The 20,091-nt window shown below is 47.6% G+C and overlaps 1 protein-coding gene across 4 annotated transcripts in view; it reads left to right on the forward strand.

The window, feature by feature from the left end:
• The window catches only part of LOC126520803 (NAD kinase-like), a 167,891-nt gene that overhangs the window by 24,623 nt on the left and 123,177 nt on the right, over positions 1-20,091 (forward strand). The window contains exon 1 of one of the 4 annotated variants that reach the window (XM_050169592.3): positions 2,266-2,360. The exons of the other annotated variants lie outside the window; for them this stretch is intronic. The gene's annotated coding sequence lies outside the window, so the exon portion shown is untranslated. Of the gene's footprint in view, positions 1-2,265; positions 2,361-20,091 lie in introns of those variants that run through there. 4 annotated transcript variants of the gene reach the window in all.

A 20,091-nucleotide genomic window follows, 5' to 3' on the forward strand; every position in this document is an offset into this window, starting at 1 on the left:
AAAGTCGGAACAGAAATTTCAAGAGTCGCTGTAACTTCACTTTCTCTCTCATATGCAATGACATTTACTCGAATATGTCCCGTGGGTGTCTCATCAAAACGGTTATGCGGTTTACGTCTTCCTGAATAGGCGGCATTGAAGTTGGGTCACGTGCTAAAGTTTCCTATTAAGTGGACCCTGAATAGCGTCTATAGAGTGGCCATTCTAAACACGACTCAGGTTCACACGAACGCGGTGACTCGAAGTGATCCAAGAGCAGCAGCTTTCAATTATTGCACTGACGAGGACCTGTCCCTCTTGTTGAAACATCGGTTCCAGCTTGAGACTTCCCTTCTTCGACTATATACTTGATCACGTGGGGTGATCGCGTGTACTGACGCGCCAGTCGTGCTCAAGCTAACGATGCTGAATAATAGTCGTGGTTCTCGAGCTGGCGCTATATTCGGCAGTGGACATAAAATGCATGTACATTGAACCTCGGGTATTCTCAGATAAACTGTTCAGAAAGTTGACACTGCGTTACGCCAGACCCTTAGACTCGGGCCTCGATCGGTAACATATTGAACATTATAAGCCACCACGTTGTTCACATCGCGTAGCCGACCTATCGCACATATGACTTGCATATTCCAAGAATGTGCCGCAATGAAACCGTGTAAATCGACCATTTGTATGTCCTAAACATGCGCGCCGCTAGTGGGAGAAATGAGACATTAGTTGAGCGAAAGTTTTTTGTCATGCTAGTACAGGTTTAATATATGAAATGAAAGCATGACGGACGATGGAGAAACAGCACGCACGCGCATGCGCTCGCAAACAAGCTCATAAATGTATGCGTAACGGTGAGAGCAACGAGCAGTGTGCTCACTTATTCTCGCCGTGGCAGCATCGGTGCGTATGCCGGTTGATAATGTGGACAAAAGACAGCAAGCGATAGCTTACCTGCAGACGCATACGTAATAGAGTTCTTACGGGAAAACCACTCTATCGTATCTTCTTCCCAGCTTTCATACATGCTAATCTGTGAGCTTTAAAACTATTAAAGATCCCCGCGTACAGAAGGGCGAGTGTGAAAAGGGGAGGGGTGACACGCATTCTCAAGAACTTTGCACTGAACACCCATATTCTATGGCGTATAGACGTACGCATTTTATTAAATGTGATTTTAGCTTAGACGCAGCACACTAGTAAGCAGTATACTTGAAATAGTACAGACTAACAAGCAACGTATTGTCACTTCAGATTGCATTGAACTTTTTTAGCAATGTTGCTGTTGTCGATTTCGCCTGCGTGAGGAACTAAGCTACATACAAGGCGGCGGCGCAAGTACCATCACGATTCCGTCTTTCTCATGCTTTATTTTTTTTGCGATTTAGCGCCCCTCCCCCCTCCGCCACATTCTCCAACGGCTTTAAATTTTTTTTTTCGCGAGCGAAGTGTATTTTTGTAGAACGCGATGGAAACGTTCGTAAAATCGGAGTAGGAGCCCAAATTCGCAAACCTTACAAGAAATATGAGAGGGTTGGTAGGAACGCTTCTGCGCACCTCCGCGAACACATATTCTCGTGCGGCTGGCTCTTGCCGCTGGAGTATAGTCATCTTCCCGGGAAACATGGCATAAACGCCTATTCCGAGTGAGAGATGGACATAAGGAAGGCAGGGATGTTAACCAGTCAAGAGTATGGTTGGCAAACCCTAGGCTGGAGGAACGGAGAAGGGAAAGAGAGAGAAGGGAGAGATAGAGAGGGTATAGAGACGTGCACAGACATTATACTTCAGTCCTATTCCGAATAATAATAATAATACTAATAATAAAAAACAGGAGGCACAGAAAAGCGGGATCCTCTGCACAGTGCACGGATATAGCCTGCGTGGGCCACTTCTACCGCGTATCCGTGCGCCTCGTGTTCTTTAACGCTGCTCCCGCCAGGCTCTGTACGATGATGAAGCTGCGGTTTATCCCATGCGACTCCCTTATGGCAGCACAGCGGCGAAGTGTGGCGGAAACGATATAGGTGCTCGAGCAACCAAGCAGCGATGCAGTGGGACGTGTATATACAGAGACGGAAAAAATGAAAAGAGATTGGTTGCGCAAAAGACCGACATCGCGCAGCGTATCGCGCGCCGGTTCTGTGACGTCGGCGTGCGTCCATCGCGCAAGAAGGAGGAAGTATTACTGAAATGGGAGGCAACGCGCGGAATCGGTCGCCGTATAGCTGTCACAAGCCCCCTGTAAGGCACCACGCGGCCTCCTCAAACCGTTTCGTGCATGTGTGCCAATTGCCCGTCGATCTTGGAAGATAGAAAGCGAGAACAGGTCTGGACAGCCCGTTTGGAAACGAAGATGCAGCAGCGGACACGTACGTTGAATTTCTTAAAAATTTGGTCCATCGGTTTTTAAAGAACAGCAAAGGGTGCTGGACGCTGCAGCTTTGAGAAAACGTATACGCGTAAGCCATTTGTTTATCGAGTGGTAAGGACCTGTTTCGAATGAGCGATACCGTTATATATATATATATATATATATATATATATATATATATATATATGATAAAGCTTAAAGATTGGCAGGTGACGGTCCTTCCTAGTCATTTTCCTCATTATACGCCAGACTAGCACCCCAAAAAGCGATGTCAAACACTTCCGAGCTTCTTGGCGCAGTAACACGTGTGCTGAAGCTCAGTGCCTCTAGCTTTCCCTTCACTGACTGGGAGAGTTCTGTGCGAGTGTGAGAATTTTCGAACGAGTAATCCCTGGACGTCGCCATAATGCCCTCTGGATCTCTGTGAGCCGTCGCGAGCCCTTGCTCAAGAGCAATGCGGACTGCGCATGCTCGTGAGTGTTGCGCACTCAGGCGTGTACCAGTGCAGAGAGGAGGTGCTCTCTCTTTGATGGAAACCTCTTGTAGGGCGTGGCGCTGCCCTCGGTTTCCGGTAGAGCGAGAAACGTTTAGACTGACCCTAATGGCACGAACTTTCTCAGAATGCATCGTGCTTATTTATTTATTTATTTATTTATTTATTTATTTATTTATTTATTTATTTATTTATTTATTTATTTATTTATTTATTTATTTATTTATTTATTCAGTTATTTATACGCATACCTCACAGGCTCCAACTGGAGTATTGCGTGAGGGGGGTAAGAGAAACAACATGTTATAACATCTGTTATACGCATGGTATAGGGTTGTCAACGGTTGGTTGTCGGATTTCATTGTCACCCTCGTCGTCTACTCGTTTTACAGTTAATATCCCCGTTTATTTAAAAACATGCAGCCTGTTAACGCAAACGAGGTGCCGCGGGCGGTTTCACCATAAACGAACCGGCGCCCCCTACGTTGCTGTGCAATGCAAAAGCACCTTGCCCTACGCTCTGTGGGCAGACTGCCGGGCACATTTTAAATTTAAGAGTTGAACTTCAATCACGCGTGGTGCGGATGATAGACCGACCCTTGCTAACGTCACAGACTATAATATATAAGTGCCCACTCAGACTTGATGGAACATTGGTTATAACGGCGCGTTTTCAGGACAGGGCGCAGAAAAAATGCACACAGAACAGTCGCCGAACTTCAAGTTCGTCGACTGTTCTGTGTGCATTCTTTCTGTGCCCTGTCCTCAAAACGCGCCGTTATAACCAATGTTCCATAGAGCCAGCAACCAACTAGCCCATCTAAGTCTGTTAATGGCTAGCCCACTCCGACGAACACAAACAAACAAAATGACACAGAACGACCCCTCGTTTTGGGCTATGGTCTATTTCTTAAATGCGTTCGGCGGCTTGCCATTATTGTGCAACTGTTAAGAGCGCGCATTTTGAAGACTACATGCACAGAGCCCTCTCGCAATTTAACATGAGCTCTCCACGCTGTCTGTACTGTCAAGTAGATTACTAGATCTGAAGCAACTTCTCAGCTACGCAAGCTCAGTGCTCGTAAACAAAGGAGACGTGGCGATGCATGGTTTCGGCGATACATGTATATACACTGACACTCGGCGTCGTCATCGCAGCTGTCGACCATTAACGCGGAAGGGTAAGCTATACGTAAGCTCGTTTTTGAGCCATAGCTCGCCCGGCAGGAACGCATAATGGACCCGATTGCTTCAATATCCTGTCAGTTACCGGCCGATTGATTGATTGATTGATTGATTGATTGATTGATTTATTGATTGGTTGATTGATTGATTGATTGACGGAGTTTAACGTTCCAAAGCAGTACAAGCGCTTAAATGAAGAGACGCCGTCTTCGAGTTAATTTCGACCACCTGGAACTTAGTATTCTTAAAGCTTACTTCACGAGCATGTTTTGCATTCTACACCCGCCGGAACGCGGCTGCTGCAGTTGGGAATCGAGCCCGAGACCTCGTGCTCAACAGCAGAACTTCATATCCTCTGAAGCTCCACGGCGGGCACCCAGTGTCGGATTCTTCGACAAGGTTTGTACATCACTTCGAGTTAGGGAAGAGCCCGTCAAAAGAATATTTCTTAAAAAAATAAATATAGAAAGCAAATAATATAGAGAAAGAGGGAGGAAGAACGAAAAAGAAATATAAACGGAAATAACTCGGTTATGCGAACGCCGGTTATCTGAACTCGGCACGTGAATGCGCGCCCATCGCTCACGTATTACGGTGAGCACGATTTTCACGCGCTGCCGAGCGCCTTGCGGCGGCGGCGGCGGTGACGGCACCGTTGGACGTCGCCGCCGGTCGCCATCGACGCACGAGTGCCCGTGACCGTGGGCGTCACAGGGCCGCAAACTCTCTCGGACCTGGCAGTCACTACGCCGCGCCGCGCCGCGCATGTGCGCGCACGCGTACATCGTGTACTCCGAGATCCGCGCACCTTGTCTCCAGCGCCCGTCGCTCGGCAACTTCCGCCTCGTCCTTTCGTTCTTTATTTTCTCTCCCTGCGCTGCGCGTTTTCTTTCTCCGCTCCACGAGTGCGCGTAGCTACATGTGCGTAACCAGCAACAAACAAAGGTCGCCGAGGCGTGCCTGTCTGTCAGCGGGGAACAAGGTCGCAGTCGGGGCGTGCTGCAGTGCGCACTGCGCATTCCCAGGGAAAAAGCGTGCCGGAACTGTCGCCGCCCGCCTTTGGCGCTGTAAGGCTTCCTGTTGGGTCAGTGTAGCGCTTCTCCATACGATGAAATTCGTCCCTCAGATATGTGTACGTGTTCACGCCACTATACCGACGAAGATTCTGTTCTACGACTACCGATCCAAAAATAATGCCACCTGCGTTATGTGAATTGTTTGTCCGAGTGTATGCGATGCCTATATGCCATATAGACGCGTGTAAGGGTCGCACCTCTTTTTCGAGATTTTGACGCGGTGCGGCCCTTACACGGGACTGCACCATTCGGCCTAATTTTTCCGACAGCATTTTCCCGGGAACTTGCGCGCTTTCCCGCGGAACGCCTTCCTCGATTTGTTCGTTGCGGTGAGCTCCTATTTCTCGCTTCAACCGTACGCGCGTGTCCTCGACGCCGAAGTTCCAGTCGGCTGCTTGCTTGCCATGATACTGGGCGTATTCGCCTACCTTAAGTCTAAATGCAACGTCGTACGCTCTCAAACGCTTCCTCTCCATTGCACACTGCCGGCGGCTGACAGATGAGCCGAAGGAGCTGGCTTGCCGAGCTGGCTGCGAAAACTAATCGCAGAGAGAAAAAGATGGCGGCGATGACTTGCGCACTGCCATGGAGGAATATGGAGGAACGTGTCACGGCCTCACCCCGGACACCATAGCGGAAGACTTACTCGAGAAAATACGGCATTCGAGTGGCTGATTTCATGCAGCACCCTTTCAGGAGTTTAGCCAGGCAGGCATTCCGTAAACCCCGGCACTTACACTGGCTAACCTCTCTGTCTTCCCCCCCCTTTTGTCTCCCCCCCCCCCCAATTTCCTGCAGGATACTGGCTTCGATAAGGCTCTGTAAATAACTTATCTGTTGGCACGTTTTACGCGCGCGCGCGCGCGCGGTGTGTGTGTGCGTGCGTGCGTGCGTGCGTGTGTGTGTGTGTGTGTGTGTGTGTGTGTGTGTGTGTGTGCGCGCGCTCTGTTTTTGCTTTTGTCGCACTTTCCTTCATCCTTCACCATTTATTACACCTGGAGTAGCGTGCCGAACCTGTCTTTAGGTATAGCCTTTCCAGATACCACTAGGCCTTTTCTCTCTTTCTCGTCAACATCTATTAAACATTTGCCTCTCTCTCTCTCTCTTTCAGATTGAGCACACCAAAAACAAAGAAACAGTTAAGCATAAGCGAGTATCAAAACTCAACGCAATTTTCTGTGTACACGCATTGTACGCGCACGCCTTATGCCCGCGATCACGGTGGCACTTACCCTCACGATATCTTCGCTATTTAAGTACGGTAATCCTAAGCTGCGGCACGGGTATTCACCTTGTTCAGAATGCCATCACATCGGGACACCCTGGTTACAGCGAGTTTTCTTTTCCAACGTTTGGAATGGGTACATAGCAAACACCTGCCGCTTCTCAACAGCGCAAATTGATTGATTGATTCATTGATTGAATAATTGATTTGGCTCGACATCCCAAAACGAAATGTATTTGAAAAGGTTCACGAATTCTGTATTATGCCGCAGCTTCTACCTAAGTTTGCTACGTCGCAGGATCGCATGCTGTGAATATATTATGATACGCTACGCAGGGCCTTAAGAGCACGATCGGTAATTTTCTTAAGAGGTTATACTGCAACACAATTTCTGCATGTGCAGTGATCTAGATATTCTCTTTGGTGTACAGAGTGATCAAGAGCATATAAAATCCACAAATACGTAATCAACACGAATTTCCTACGTAACATTTTAAACATCCAGCTGGAGGCGTACGTCAAAGGTGAAAGCAATCGTATTCGAAGGCGACCTCATTTTTCTTGTAAATTGCAGAGCACGCCTTTACCGGTATATTCATAATGAACTTTGACATTCGGGACGCTGTAGTTTTGCACCTACAGGCGGGCTACCTCGACATCAAGACGAATCTCCACGTTAGCAAGCTTTGCCGGGCGGAGCTGACAACAGATGCGCTTTTGCTCTCGGCTGGCAACAACAACAATGGCTTCGCCCTTTCCATTGCAATAAGCTGCGTCACGAGGGGGTTCGCCTTTGCGATGCGGAGTTGGCGTACCGAGTGTAAAATTTGATTACGAATATCGTGGCACAGATGGACTCTGGAAGCATCAAACAGAATGGAGATGTCTTCGAAAATGATTACCTACAAGTTTACGACACAAGCTTATACCATAACAACGATACTTTAGAGTTATTTACTACGGTACGTTAATTTTGGATTTCTTGACCTACGCGCGAAAATTGTTTTAGCCAAAGCATATAAACCGCCTGTACAAGCAGCATTTGCGTAGCAAGCTTCAATTTATTTTTCTAATTAATAGTACTGAGAGATTAACTACGAATGCCCTGTGTATTGTCACAGGGACGCAGTGTTGTCTTAAACCCGTACTTAATAGTCACGCCAGTCCCTTTCCAAGCTTCTCTGGTATCGCCCTCTTCTTCCTCTTCCAAGCCCAGCTCCAAGTTCAACCGTAACGTATGTCATCCGTACTTCTCACTCCTGACAGCATGCGCTAATAGGGCAGACACAGAAGGACGAAGTGACGCTGTGGGCAGACGCTATGCACGTTTGCACTGTTTCTTTTTGTAGTTTTTGCCTGTCCTTAGCGTCATTATTACTCGTACGCTTTCTTCGACCGCGCGCGATTCTCGGCCTATCCCCCTTTGTGGCGAAGTATCATCATCATCATCAGCAGCAGCATCAGCATCATAACAATCATCACCATCATCATCTTAACCATAATCATCATCATCAACAACAACAACAACATTTACACAGTAAAGAGGAATAATGTGGTGCAGTAAGTTGGTTCCATGTTCTCGGAACAAACATCTATGAAATCACTCACGTTCGTGGAATCCAATCCGATCCCCACTACCCCCATTTTTTTTTTTTTAGATCTAGAAACGTGTAAGTCATGCATTTGTAGGCGTTAGTCTACGCGCCTGTCAGTGCCGAGCAGTATAGCCGCCATGAGATCGCTTGTTTATGTACATGCAAGACATAGCGCTCACGAAGCGTGGACGGCATTCCAGTGCATGCTTCCCGCATGTGCGAGTAGTAATATTAATCGCAAGCTTCGTCTTATGATGCGCAGTATAGACACCGAAAGGGCAAAAGGATAACTCGGCACTGCATGCCTTTCATTCAGGGCCGCCAAGTCAGCGTATACATAGCCAACGGCAACTGACGGTTCACGAACGCTTCCGTATTAACGTTTTCGCCTAGCCGAACGAGGCTACTATGCCGTTCCATTAGACCCGATGTTTCACGTGTTTGACTCGATGACGCGCACTGCCCCAAAGCCTCTTATCTTTCCAAATATATAATATAGCCCTCCAAACTGTACTCAGCACTGTGCTTTGTGCTTTGTGGTTGAACGTCAGCGTTCTGGCGCGACAACAATCCTCAAATGGAACGAGCAACAGCTATAGCCCAAACCCATCGGCCAGCTCAGATAACTTGTCGGTTCGTCGTCATAAGGCAATGGAATTCGCAAGGCTTGAACATCAGCGTTCTGGCGCGACAGCAAACCTCAAATGGAACGAGCATCAGCTATGCCCAAACGTTCACCAATCGCCCAGCTCAGATAACTTCTCGGTCCGTCGTCATAAGCAATGGCATTCGCAAGGCAGCGCAGATGGGGGTGGACTCACCGTGGCGGCATCGTCGTGGCGGCTGACGGCGGGCACGACGCTGAATGCAGCCGGCCATGAAGCCAGCCGGCCCACGGCGCGCCGGTCTAGCTGCCGCGGGTCGTCCCCGTAGCCCAGTTCGGTCATTCCGAGGTGCGATGATCATGGACAAAGGAAAGCGTCACCGCTCGCCGCAGCCCACCCAGCCCAACGGTGAAGGAGGGTACAGAATGCGCGCACGCTTCTTCGCGCTTCGCGGGTCGCACACGGCGCGCGGAGAACCCATTCGGTCGGCGGGGCGTTTAGCGTGAACAAGATTTCCGCCCATTTTTCAACGCGGATGCCGGCGAGGTGCGATGTCGGTGAGCAGGTGCGGCACAGACCGGTGGGAAGAGGAGAAACGCGTTGATTACCGTTCGACCCTGTAACTGATGCGCATGTTGGGAGCATGAGTTTCGTACAAGAATCACTAGAGAGAGAGAGCTCTGGCGCTGCGACCAGAAGGAAATGAAAAAAACATTTATTACTAAGGTTCTGAACATATCTACCCAACTGTCGGTTTAGGCCATTCCGGCATCCTTGAAGCCCTTGGTTTCAAGGATAGCAAGGGGAAAGTAAACATGCCCGGAAGAGGAGAAACGCGTTGATTACCGTTCGACCCTGTAACTGATGCGCATGTTGGGAGCATAGAGTTTCGTACAAGAATCACTAGAGGGAGAGAGCTCTGGCACTGCGACCAGAAGGAAATGAAAAAAAAAAAAACATTTATTACTAAGGTTCTGAACACATCTACCCAACTGTCGGTTTAGGCCATTCTGGCATTCTTGAAGCCCTTGGGTTCAAGGATAGCGCGGGGAAAGTAAACATGCATGCCTGCCTTAGGAATTAGTTGTAAGAGGTGATTGGATGTTTGGTGGCGGAGAAGTAGGGAGACCACAAACGACAGAGGCGTATAAAAAAAAGTTCCTAATAGTGGTTCAGAAAGTTTGATGCTGTGAATTCGTGTGTGTGTGTGTGTGTGTGTGTGTGCGTGTGTGTGTGTTTTAAAAAATAGGTGCGACATTAGGCAGAATAAGAACAAAGAGCTTTTGTGCCAGCGCCCAGTTTCAAAAGGGACGCTCATAGCAACATACATACATACATACATACATACATACATACATACATACATACATACATACATACATACATACATACATACATACATACATAAATACATACATACATACATACATACATACATACATACATACATACATACATACATACATACATACATACATACATACATACATACATACATACATACATACATACATACATACATACATACATACATACATACATACGTCTGTCCGTCCGTCCATCCGTCCATCCGTCCATTTATCCATCCATCCCAGTGCTGGAATATTAGTGAGCAGAAATACGCTTTCTTAACGTTCGCTTGCGTCATTAGAATTGCGCACGCACCGAGGCCATCTGCACCACATAGCGACCACCATCACTGCGGCCTCGAGACCGCTGAACCGAAAATGGAGAAAGCAGCTCTGTTTTGCCGCTATTCAAGAGGCTGCCGATGCGGCTGTTTCTCTGGTAAAGCTTCAGCAGGAATCGTTCGAGCGTATAGAGCGTCGACGGTCGGCTCTCCGACCGAACCACGGGACGGACACACTGGAAAGCCTCGGTATATAGGTAGCTCTTGTGGGGATGTCGCTGTTGATACTTTGCCAGAGTCTCGCACGAACTGTGTCACGTCTGTGGGTTAATGCTGTTGCCATCACGAATAACAAGTATTTAATATAATAACATATATATAATAACAAGCTTATAATGTTTAGATTTCAATTAAAACTACAAATAGCTTCCCCTCTGCTTTCCGTGGCTTCATCATCATCGTATGGTATACAGTCATTAATAAAAAATTGCGCCCCGCAATTGTCCTTTTCGGTAAATGTACCAAGTTTACGCAAGATATGTTTCTCGTTTTCGCGCGCTTTTGATGAAACTACGATTTTCGAGTCACTCTTTCCTTGAAAGCGTGAAACGTTTCAGTTCCAGAATATGCTAATTGCATACCCGTGTTGTTCACAGAACGCACTGTGTGTTTTTCATGCACAGGTGTCAAGACCAGTAAGTGCAGGCAGCGCTATGCGTCCGTTCCCTGCTTAACAGGTTATCGTGCGAAAATCAGTTCTGTTGGGACGACTGAGATAGCTGCTATGAATAATTCTACTTCGGGACACGGGCAAAAATGCGTTGTTTGATGCAAGAGGCTGCTTGAGCGAATCATCTCAATCGGGAGTAGATCCATCCAAGTTGTTGCTGTTGGTTCTTTTCACAGATCGGTTTGGCCCGGCATGCTTGGCTGCACTTTCTTTTAAAGCCAAGCCTTCTTAGGTGGCTTCCCCTACTCTGCCTGGGCGATCGTCTGATGGGCCGATATTGGAGACAGCGTAATTGAAGATGGGGACGCGATGAGCCGATCCTGATAGATAGGTATTCGCATAGAAGGCTTTTAATCGGGCTTGTAACGCAGGCAGCACATCATCACAGCACCCACACTTACCAAAGATTAAGCAATAGAACCAGCCAATCGCTGTCTCGGACCTCAGAATGTTTGTTAGGCGACCACTTTGAGGACGTCCCTATAAACGCAGTAATAGCCACAGATCCGTCTGCCAGTGAAGAGAAGGCTGGAGTGGGCATTTTTTCGCCATAATTAAATTGGTCTTTCTTTCTACAACTGCCCGACTTTACACCAGTATTTCAGGCGGAGTTATTGGCTATAATTCTAGCTCTACGAAAACTTCCCTAATCTATTTATTCAGCCGTAATCATAACCGACTCCTTATCCGTTTGTTCTGCTCTATCGGTGATAAATTCATCGACTTTTTGAGAGAATTTCAGTCATCTGTCCCCCAACATTTACGCCTCATCCGTTTGGTATGGGCACCGGGACACATGGGACTCACTTTAAGCGAGTCAGCAGACGCCCTAGCGGCGGCATCTCTTAAAGGCCCGGTACTGAGGATCCTAAAACATTTGGCATACATCACGGATGCAAGATTTAAAAACTGTTGTGTTCAAGAAGAACGTGATAAATCATATGCATTAAATAACACCGATTTTCAGCACCTTACGATTCCCTTGGCGCAGCAGATGGTATTCAACAAGATCATTCGAAGTTTCATTCATGAGAATCCGCTGCCCAATAGAAATACTTAATTTTTATTCCCACAGGTCTGGTTTGGCACCTTCCTCTCAATATTTTAGTTGCAGCGAATTTAAAACTATGGAAGATTTCTTTATAGAGTGTCGTAGGTCCGACGTGCACAGAAAACGACTTCTGGAAGGTCCCCTTCGCCAACTTGGATTGGGCGTTACGCTTGCTGTGACACTGTCTCTTGGGGCGTCGGCACTAGGACACTGCAACGGCAAAGTGTGTGATGCCATATTTAATTTTTTAAGGGAATCAAATAGATTGCCGGGTTAATGTTATCGCTTTACTCTACTGAATATGAACACAAATATATTAACTACAAATATTAAAATAATATAGCCTGAATTGATCTTAACCATTAGTATTAATTTAACATCATCCTTCAATTAATAAATTCTATTTAAGTATTTTTCCCTTTTTACTTACTGCCGCCCGATTCATGGCCGATCCCCCATAGTGGGTTGAGCCATATCCGTAGGTACCAAACCGCTTAGTAGGTTCAGCTATTTAATTAGTATGGTTAGTTATGTGGTTATTAGTTCCTTTGCAAGTTAGGTTATTTAGGTGCCCTTGGTCGGGGGGTGGAGGCAGGTAGACCAATACGCAATAAACAAATGTTAGGCATAGTCGCTATATCTGCGGAGAGAGATGCACCGTGCAAGCACTGAAACTAGAAATTTAAATGGATGCCTTTTACGCGTAACTGCCTAAAAGTACGACAGCAGTGCAGCGTAATTCGATAAATGCGCAACGCGGCCGGTTTCCAATGATAGAATAGTCCCAAGTGTATGCCTTCTGAATTCTGATTCAGGCCACAGTTACAAAAGCAGGCGAATCTGGAAATGACACAATGCGTTGTCGTCAACGTCGTCGTCGTCATCATCATCATCATCAGCCTGGTTACGTCCACTGCAGGGCAAAGGCCTCTCCCATACTTCTCCAACTACCCCGGTCATGTACTCATTGTGGCCATGTTGTCCCTGCAAACTTCTTCATCTCATCCGCCCACCTAACTTTCTTCCGCCCCCTGCTACGCTTCCCTTCCCTTGAAATCCAGTCCGTAACCTTTAATGACCACCGGTTATCTTCCCTCCTCCCTACATGTCCTGCCCATGCCCATTTCTTTTTCTTGATTTCAACTAAGGTGTCATTAACTCGCGTTTGTTCCATCACCCAATCTGCTCTTTTCTTATCCCTTAACGTTACACGCATCATTCTTCTTTCCATAGCTCGTTGCGTCGTCCTCAATTTATGTAGAACCCTTTTCGTAAGCCTCCAAGTTTCTGCCCCGTACGTGGGTACTAGTAAGACACAGCTATTATAGACTTTTCTCTTGAGGGATAATGGCAACCTGCTGTTCATGATCTGAGAATGCCTGCCAAACGCACCCAAGCCCATTCTTATTCTTCTGATTATTTCAGTCTCATGATCCGGATCCGCGGTCACTACCTGTCCTAAGTAGATGTATTCCCTTACTACTTCCAGTGCCTCGCTACCTATCGTAAACTGCTGTTCTCTTCCGAGACTGTTAAACATTACTTTAGTTTTCTGCAGATAAATTTTTAGGCCGACCCTTCTGCTTTGCCTCTCCATTTCAGTGAGCATGCATTGCAATTGGTCCCCTGAGTTACTAAGCAAGGTAATATCATCAGCGAATCGTAAGTTACTAAGGTATTCTCCATTAAGTCTTATCCCTAATTCCTCCCATATATATATATATATATATATATATATATATATATATATATATATATATATATATATGCGTAATGTTTCTGCTTGCGCCCATTGCGCGCGCCTTATGAGTGAGTGAGTGAATAAACTTTTTTATTTGGTCCAGCAAAGCGCGATACAACGCGCACCCGGCTAATCCCACGACGGGACTGACAGGTCTAGTCTGCCGGCCCGATCGCGGGCGCGCTGGACGGCCAGGATTTGGTCCTCAAAGACAGGACTTCGCAGGAGCGCGTCCCACTCTTCCTTGGTGAACTTCGGGCCCAGCGACCCGCACTCCCAGAGCATATGAGGCAACGTAGCTACCTCACCACAGGCCACGCAAGAACAATTCGGATAAATCTCTGGATATATGCTATTAAGGGACGCCGGATTTGGGTAGGAGTTCGCCTTATGAAACGTTCCCATATAACGTCAGGCGGGAGTTTCGTAACAAGAAGGAAAGTATTGAAGGACACCGGTAACACTTAATCTGCCAAAACTTCGTACTGCTAACTAACTAATAACACCTTCGGCTAGTCGTTTTGGAACGTTCTGTAAACCGCTCCCGCGAGAAGCTTTATCTCGGAATATACTCGGAAAGGAGCGGGCGCCTTGCGCACCGGCTATTCGATCGCTCGGCTCCAGCATTTCTTTCTCTATGGCTCCAACGTCGAGAGCTCCGAACCCTGTCGCCGGAGCACGGAGTATGTGCCGGAGCAATCGTCGAGATTTATAGCACTTCTGTCACGTGATCACCAGAGAGCGTCGCCACTGGCCACTGTTGGTGCCTGTGCATCATGACCGGGCAAATGCAGTGCTGGCGTCTCAACAAATGCAGGTGCACGCCGTTTTCCATGGCAGCGTTTTTCTGGCAGCTTTTGCGGACTCCGATTTATGCTGTTTGCATGTGTTTGCGCCTCTGCGATTTCCTCCTCTCCGACAGCGAGTAACGCAGTTCGGCTTGCGTGTTTGTCCCGTGACTCCGAGTTCAAGGAACGCCGAATACGCCGTATATGCTCTGTCAGAGGAGATGGAAGCGACCAGTCGACGGAGCCATAAAGATGCGAACGATTGGGGTGGTCTCGACAGCTGCGCGCACTTTCTTCAGGGGGGCGCCAGTGCACCCTTACTATCAGTCCCCTTAATCACATTTATGAAAGTGCACATGGCTATGCCTCCGTGAATACTGTGTCGCCCTCGGGTACGCTCAAGTTACCTAACTTTACTTTTGCTGTTGTTAGATACCTCCAACGCGAGTGAAGTCCGTATAGAATAATTCAAAGAAATGAGTGACCGATGGTGGGATCGAACTTCGTTATTCCAGCTCAGCAGCCCAATGCTCAAACCATACATTAGGCAACGATCGAACGCATGCTTCTTTCCTGCCGACGTCGCACTTTGAAACGTTTGGCGTGCATGCGCCACGAGGCAGTTTATCGCGATCATCCCTCGCGACAGCTAGCGCTTTGAAACGCTGCGTTAGACTGCAATTTGCCTCCGGTAATGGCCCAAATTTTTGCGGACTTCACTTGTCTTCGGGGTGGCCCAAGTTTTTAGGCCAGACGATGATTCGCCCGAAAAGAGTGAAGTCCGCGCCTATAATGCTGTCGCATCAAGACGTATTACACCTTACACTGCTGATATGTTCCTTAAAAACTCCGTGACGTCTATGTGACGTACTGGATTTCGAAGTGTTTTCTAGCATTCGCGCAGTTTTTGCGCAAGAAAGGTTGTATTGAACTTGCTATGTTTAGGCTTTGGTTGCTTTAGAAGGCAAAGCAGGCATTTCTTATTGTAAATAATTACCTACACTTCCTTCCACAAAGAACTTGCCGTGCTGCAAAAACTACCATTAAGCCAGCTCCGCGTGCTTCGTGGGAACCAAATAGAAGGGAATGGAATCTAGTTCCGTGCTACAGCGTTGGTTTCCAAACGCTAGATATCCTTTTTTTCTCTTTTTGATGCGATAACATTATATGTCCCATTGAGCGACAATCCGTCGTGGTCGGCGTGACCGAAAGATGGTACCAAAAATGGCCGACTGCGGAAAGAGTAAAAACACGTCAAAAAAGGCTCGGGTTTGACGGCGAATTTCTCAGGAAGCTTCCCGTACATAAAGTAAATTAGTGCCATTGAAAAGCAAAATTGGTACATTTCGGTCTGGAGGGGAATTGAACCCGGGCCATCGGGGTCCGAGGCGAGCACCTTCTCTGATACAACGGCGGCTCTTCTTTTTTAAATTTATTGCACCGAAATGCGAAAATTAGTCACGTTACATTTAGACACACATGAAAAACAAATGCACAGACGCTACACAATCCAGAGAAAATTCAAAAATCGGCCACGGTTCTGGCAGACTAAAAGTGTGCGTTGTGCCTGTGTTCATGAGCACGTTCATGACGTTCCAAGGTCTACAAACGATATAATGCTTTCGCATTGCCCCACCTAAACAGTCTTAGATGCCAAAATTTTTTCTTCGTAATGTCCTGAATGAGTCCTAGCAATAAGCGTGTGTTTTTGTATAAAAGCGTCGTCGAAGTCATATCCGTCATCGATATAGCTCCTCACGAATGTTGCCAATTGCCGACCACGTTTATAATGTCCGCGGAAAAAGAAAATTTGCTAATGAGTGGTGAAATTCTTCGTGAAGAAGCGTTCCGTTAATTACCAGATGGTGTTCCGCAGCCGGCGATGCAGGTTTGCGCGCAATGGTGTTAGTAATGTACTTGTTCATGTCGCAATAATGTTCGCTAATGTCGTGTTAAGTTTCGATGTAGCTGAAGAAATACTCTTTCTTTTTTTTTTCTCTTTTTTGGCATGATATAAAGAGATTGGCTCACAAGTATGGCGCCGGCTATTCATTGGCTCCTGAATGTGTGGTACATACAACCTACAGTTGCGACGTCGAAGATATAACAATGTACAGCATATATTTTGTACAGCACAAAGACTCTTCTTCCGGCTCTTCCGCGCAGAAAGAACTTTCCGCGCCTTCGTCGGCATTTCACCCGGAGATGATGACAGTTTATCTTAATTTATCTAGACGAATTTCTCATTCATTCCCCAGCAGTCCCGGATCGTCTGGCATCCAGATTATTTCCGCTCCTTGTTGAGGTGTAGTTGCAGGTCTTTGTAAACGTTATCGGGGAGAGAGCATTCGTTTCTGCAGTTTTCGGCAACCGGCCATGGAATGTGTGAAAATGATCGACATTTTTGAGTGACGACCTGGTAGGTTTGATGGTACATGCTACTTCTTGGTGGGCTGCTGTGCTACGATTTTTAATAGGTGCGAGGTCCGCGTGCATGGTGTGGAAGGATTAGATGCTTCTGTTGCTTATGAATACATGCCGTTTATACTTGCATCGATGTGCATTCCATATGTCGGTTTTCTCATTGCGTATCTTTGGCAGTATGAGGTTTGTTCTCTACCTGTTTTATTGGCTACTGGGTGCGTGCGTCCGGGTATGGCAACCACGCATAAGGGGTCCCTGAGTGTGAGTGGTACCGGTGTTGCGGTTGTCAGTGGATGCGGGGATTATCAGTACCCTATATATGGCTGCTGAGTAAACGCTACCTTTGCTTTGTGCGTTGTAGCCTGAGACCTTGGCCCCTGCCGTGTGCCGTGCAAATTGTCTCGACTGTGTTGTGTTGACCCACTTGAAAGAAACGTCGGGCTTGCAGTTGTTGGCAGGCTCTCGGTGCCATATTTGTGGCTCTAGGCATTAGGACATCCAGTTTATCGGTGTCCAGCTTTCGGACACTAGTGTATGGCATATGCTATCGGAGTAGCGATGTTATTAGTGCGTTCCTGAGTTTGAGCACATCGATCTCCTCTGGTTCGAGCAGCTGCTGCGGCGTTGAACCCGTCCCTCTGCGTTTTTTGTATGCGCTGGCCGAAGTCCTTGCTCTTGTGTGGTTGTGGAGTCGCTTTACGACTTTGCAAGTCAAGGTGATCGCAAGCGGTCATCATTCGCGATCGTGTACCAGTGCGAGTTTATGTTACATTGGTCTTTTCTCGTACTAAAACTGAAAGTGAAGCTTTGAACAACTTGCGCAATTAATATAACACTTTAGCGTGCATATTCGCAATAGACTCACGACGTAGAGGTAAGGCCACAGAGTGAAGCCACGTTTACTGTGTTGAAGTACACATCAAGATTCCAGGACTTCCGAAAAAGCCAGGTCTACCACCGTCTGCGCTAAAACAATTGAGCTTACTCCTGTTTAACGAGAGATACAGTAGCCACGTACATATCTATACTGACGGACCTACTACATCGACCAGTTCTGGCTGTGCTGTGTTTATACCGACGAGTGGAATAACACTGCGATTCGGTACGTCACATGTCACGACATCCAGGGTTGCAGAACTCACGGCTCTATGCAATGCGCTTCAATTTATTGACACAGAGAGCCTGCACATGGCCGTGTTTTCGGACTCGACACCGGCTTTGCACAGCATGCAATCAGTTCTCCGACGTGAAGCTCACGAGCAGCTGACGTACGACATCGTCAAAATTCACCACGACGTCAAACAGAAAGGCCACGAAATTATTTTCCAGTGGCTGCCTGGCCATTGCGAGATCAGTGGAAATGATCACACGGAGAAAGCTGCCCGAGAGCCACATCAAGAACAACACAGCGTTTCCATTCCTCCTCCCAGGACAGACGCTGCGTGGCAGCTTCTTCGCTTGGCACGCAAGCTCGCTTTAACACAGCGGAACACCCCAAATGTAAGGCGCACCAGGCTGCACGAACTGAACCCTTCGCTCCAACTTGGACCTCCACCCGGGCTTCACCCACGTGAGGCGTCGCTTCAATACCGGCTGTGGTTGGGAGTGGCTTTCACGAAGGCGTACACTACTTTCATTAGAATGACAGACTGCGCTGCGAGCGCCGTCTGCGGCGACGAAGAGAATGCGAAACATTTATTGTGCCACTGTCATCGATATCAGTCGGAAAGACAAACATTATCTATCTCATTTCGACACCTGGACGATCGACCGTTGTTCGTGCAGGTGCTACTTGAAGACCGTCCCCATCACTCGTCGGCCCACAAAACTGTGAAGGCGCTTTTGTCTTTCTTGAGGGCGACTGGCCGATGTGAACGCATTTGACTTGCTCAGGCCCTCCGCGTGCGTGCGCGAGCTCACCGCGGCTTTCCTCCCCCCGCCACCCCTCTCTCAATCTCGTCTTTCTGTTCCCCCTTTCCCGTCCGTCAGAGTAGGGTAGCCAACCAGACGCATTTCTGGTTAACATCCCTGCCTTCTCTCTCTCTATCTCTCCTCCTCCTTCTCCTGCTCCTCATCTCCTGCATCACTTCTTTTTTTTTTTCACGATACGGCAACGTCGACGGTGATGGTTGATTAATGATCGTCTGAAGTATTATTTTGTCCACTGGAAGTCGACACAGCCGCCACTGCGTAAGCTGACGCATGTGCGATATCGCCTGCAGGAAGTGTTTATGTTGCCTCCCGCGTGACTGTCCGCGGCGGTACAGCAGCTCGCTTGTTGTTTTACGCTGCAGTATGAAAGCCCGCAACAACGACAATTGGGCGTTAAAAATAGCAAGCCGTTGTTTGCCGTTGTTTGCCGCTGTGTACGTGATCCCCAAGGATGGTGCCAAGGATCGGCGACGCGAAGCCGTGAGTTTATTACGGAAGCGTTGGCACGCCGCCATCTTGGGCTGCTTAGCACCGCGGGACGCTTCTTTATCGTGCTGCCTGAGCATCAATGTTATCACGTAACTGCCAACTGCAATACTGTCCAGAAGGTCACAAGCGCTTCGCAAGCGTGTGAAAAAAATGCCATCCGATACGCAGATAGAATGTACCGTGCCGGTGTTTCTTTTACGGCGCATTCAAATAGGACCGGATTGCGAAACACTAGTTTACTGTGTCTATCACGTGCCTGCACGGTGAAGGTGGTCCTCCCGAGTGGTAGAACTCGTATTCTTGTGCTCGTCCCCCATACACCCGTTATTTTAATAAATGAGACTTAAAGAAAGTCACCTTATAATGGCGGCGGCTAATTGTTTCCACAAAGCAGGAATAGATCAAGAAAAAAAAAAAAGCCTGGAAAATAACAACTAATGCACAGAAGTCGGGTAAATCAAAAGCTAAGGGTGCAAAAGAGGGTCAACGAGGTCCCTGTGTATTCCAATCCTACGCAGAGCGTAGGAAGGCAAGAGGTAAGGACACCTAGCAGAACAGACTTTATACTGAGTCCCGAACAGGCACCTGAGGCCGCAAGGCGGTCCGAGTTGAACAGAGCCGCAGACGAATAGACCCCCTGTTTCTTTAGGACGTTAACTTGAATATGCATCAATTATACGCCGTCGCTTGTTTTCCTCGAATAACAGTTGCCCAACACCGGTTGTTTTCCTACACATTTTCGACGAAGAAAACGTCGGAAGTAGC

The sequence above is a fragment of the Dermacentor andersoni genome, chromosome 3 (genome assembly GCF_023375885.2).
Source record: "Dermacentor andersoni chromosome 3, qqDerAnde1_hic_scaffold, whole genome shotgun sequence".
NCBI lineage: Eukaryota > Metazoa > Arthropoda > Arachnida > Ixodida > Ixodidae > Dermacentor > Dermacentor andersoni.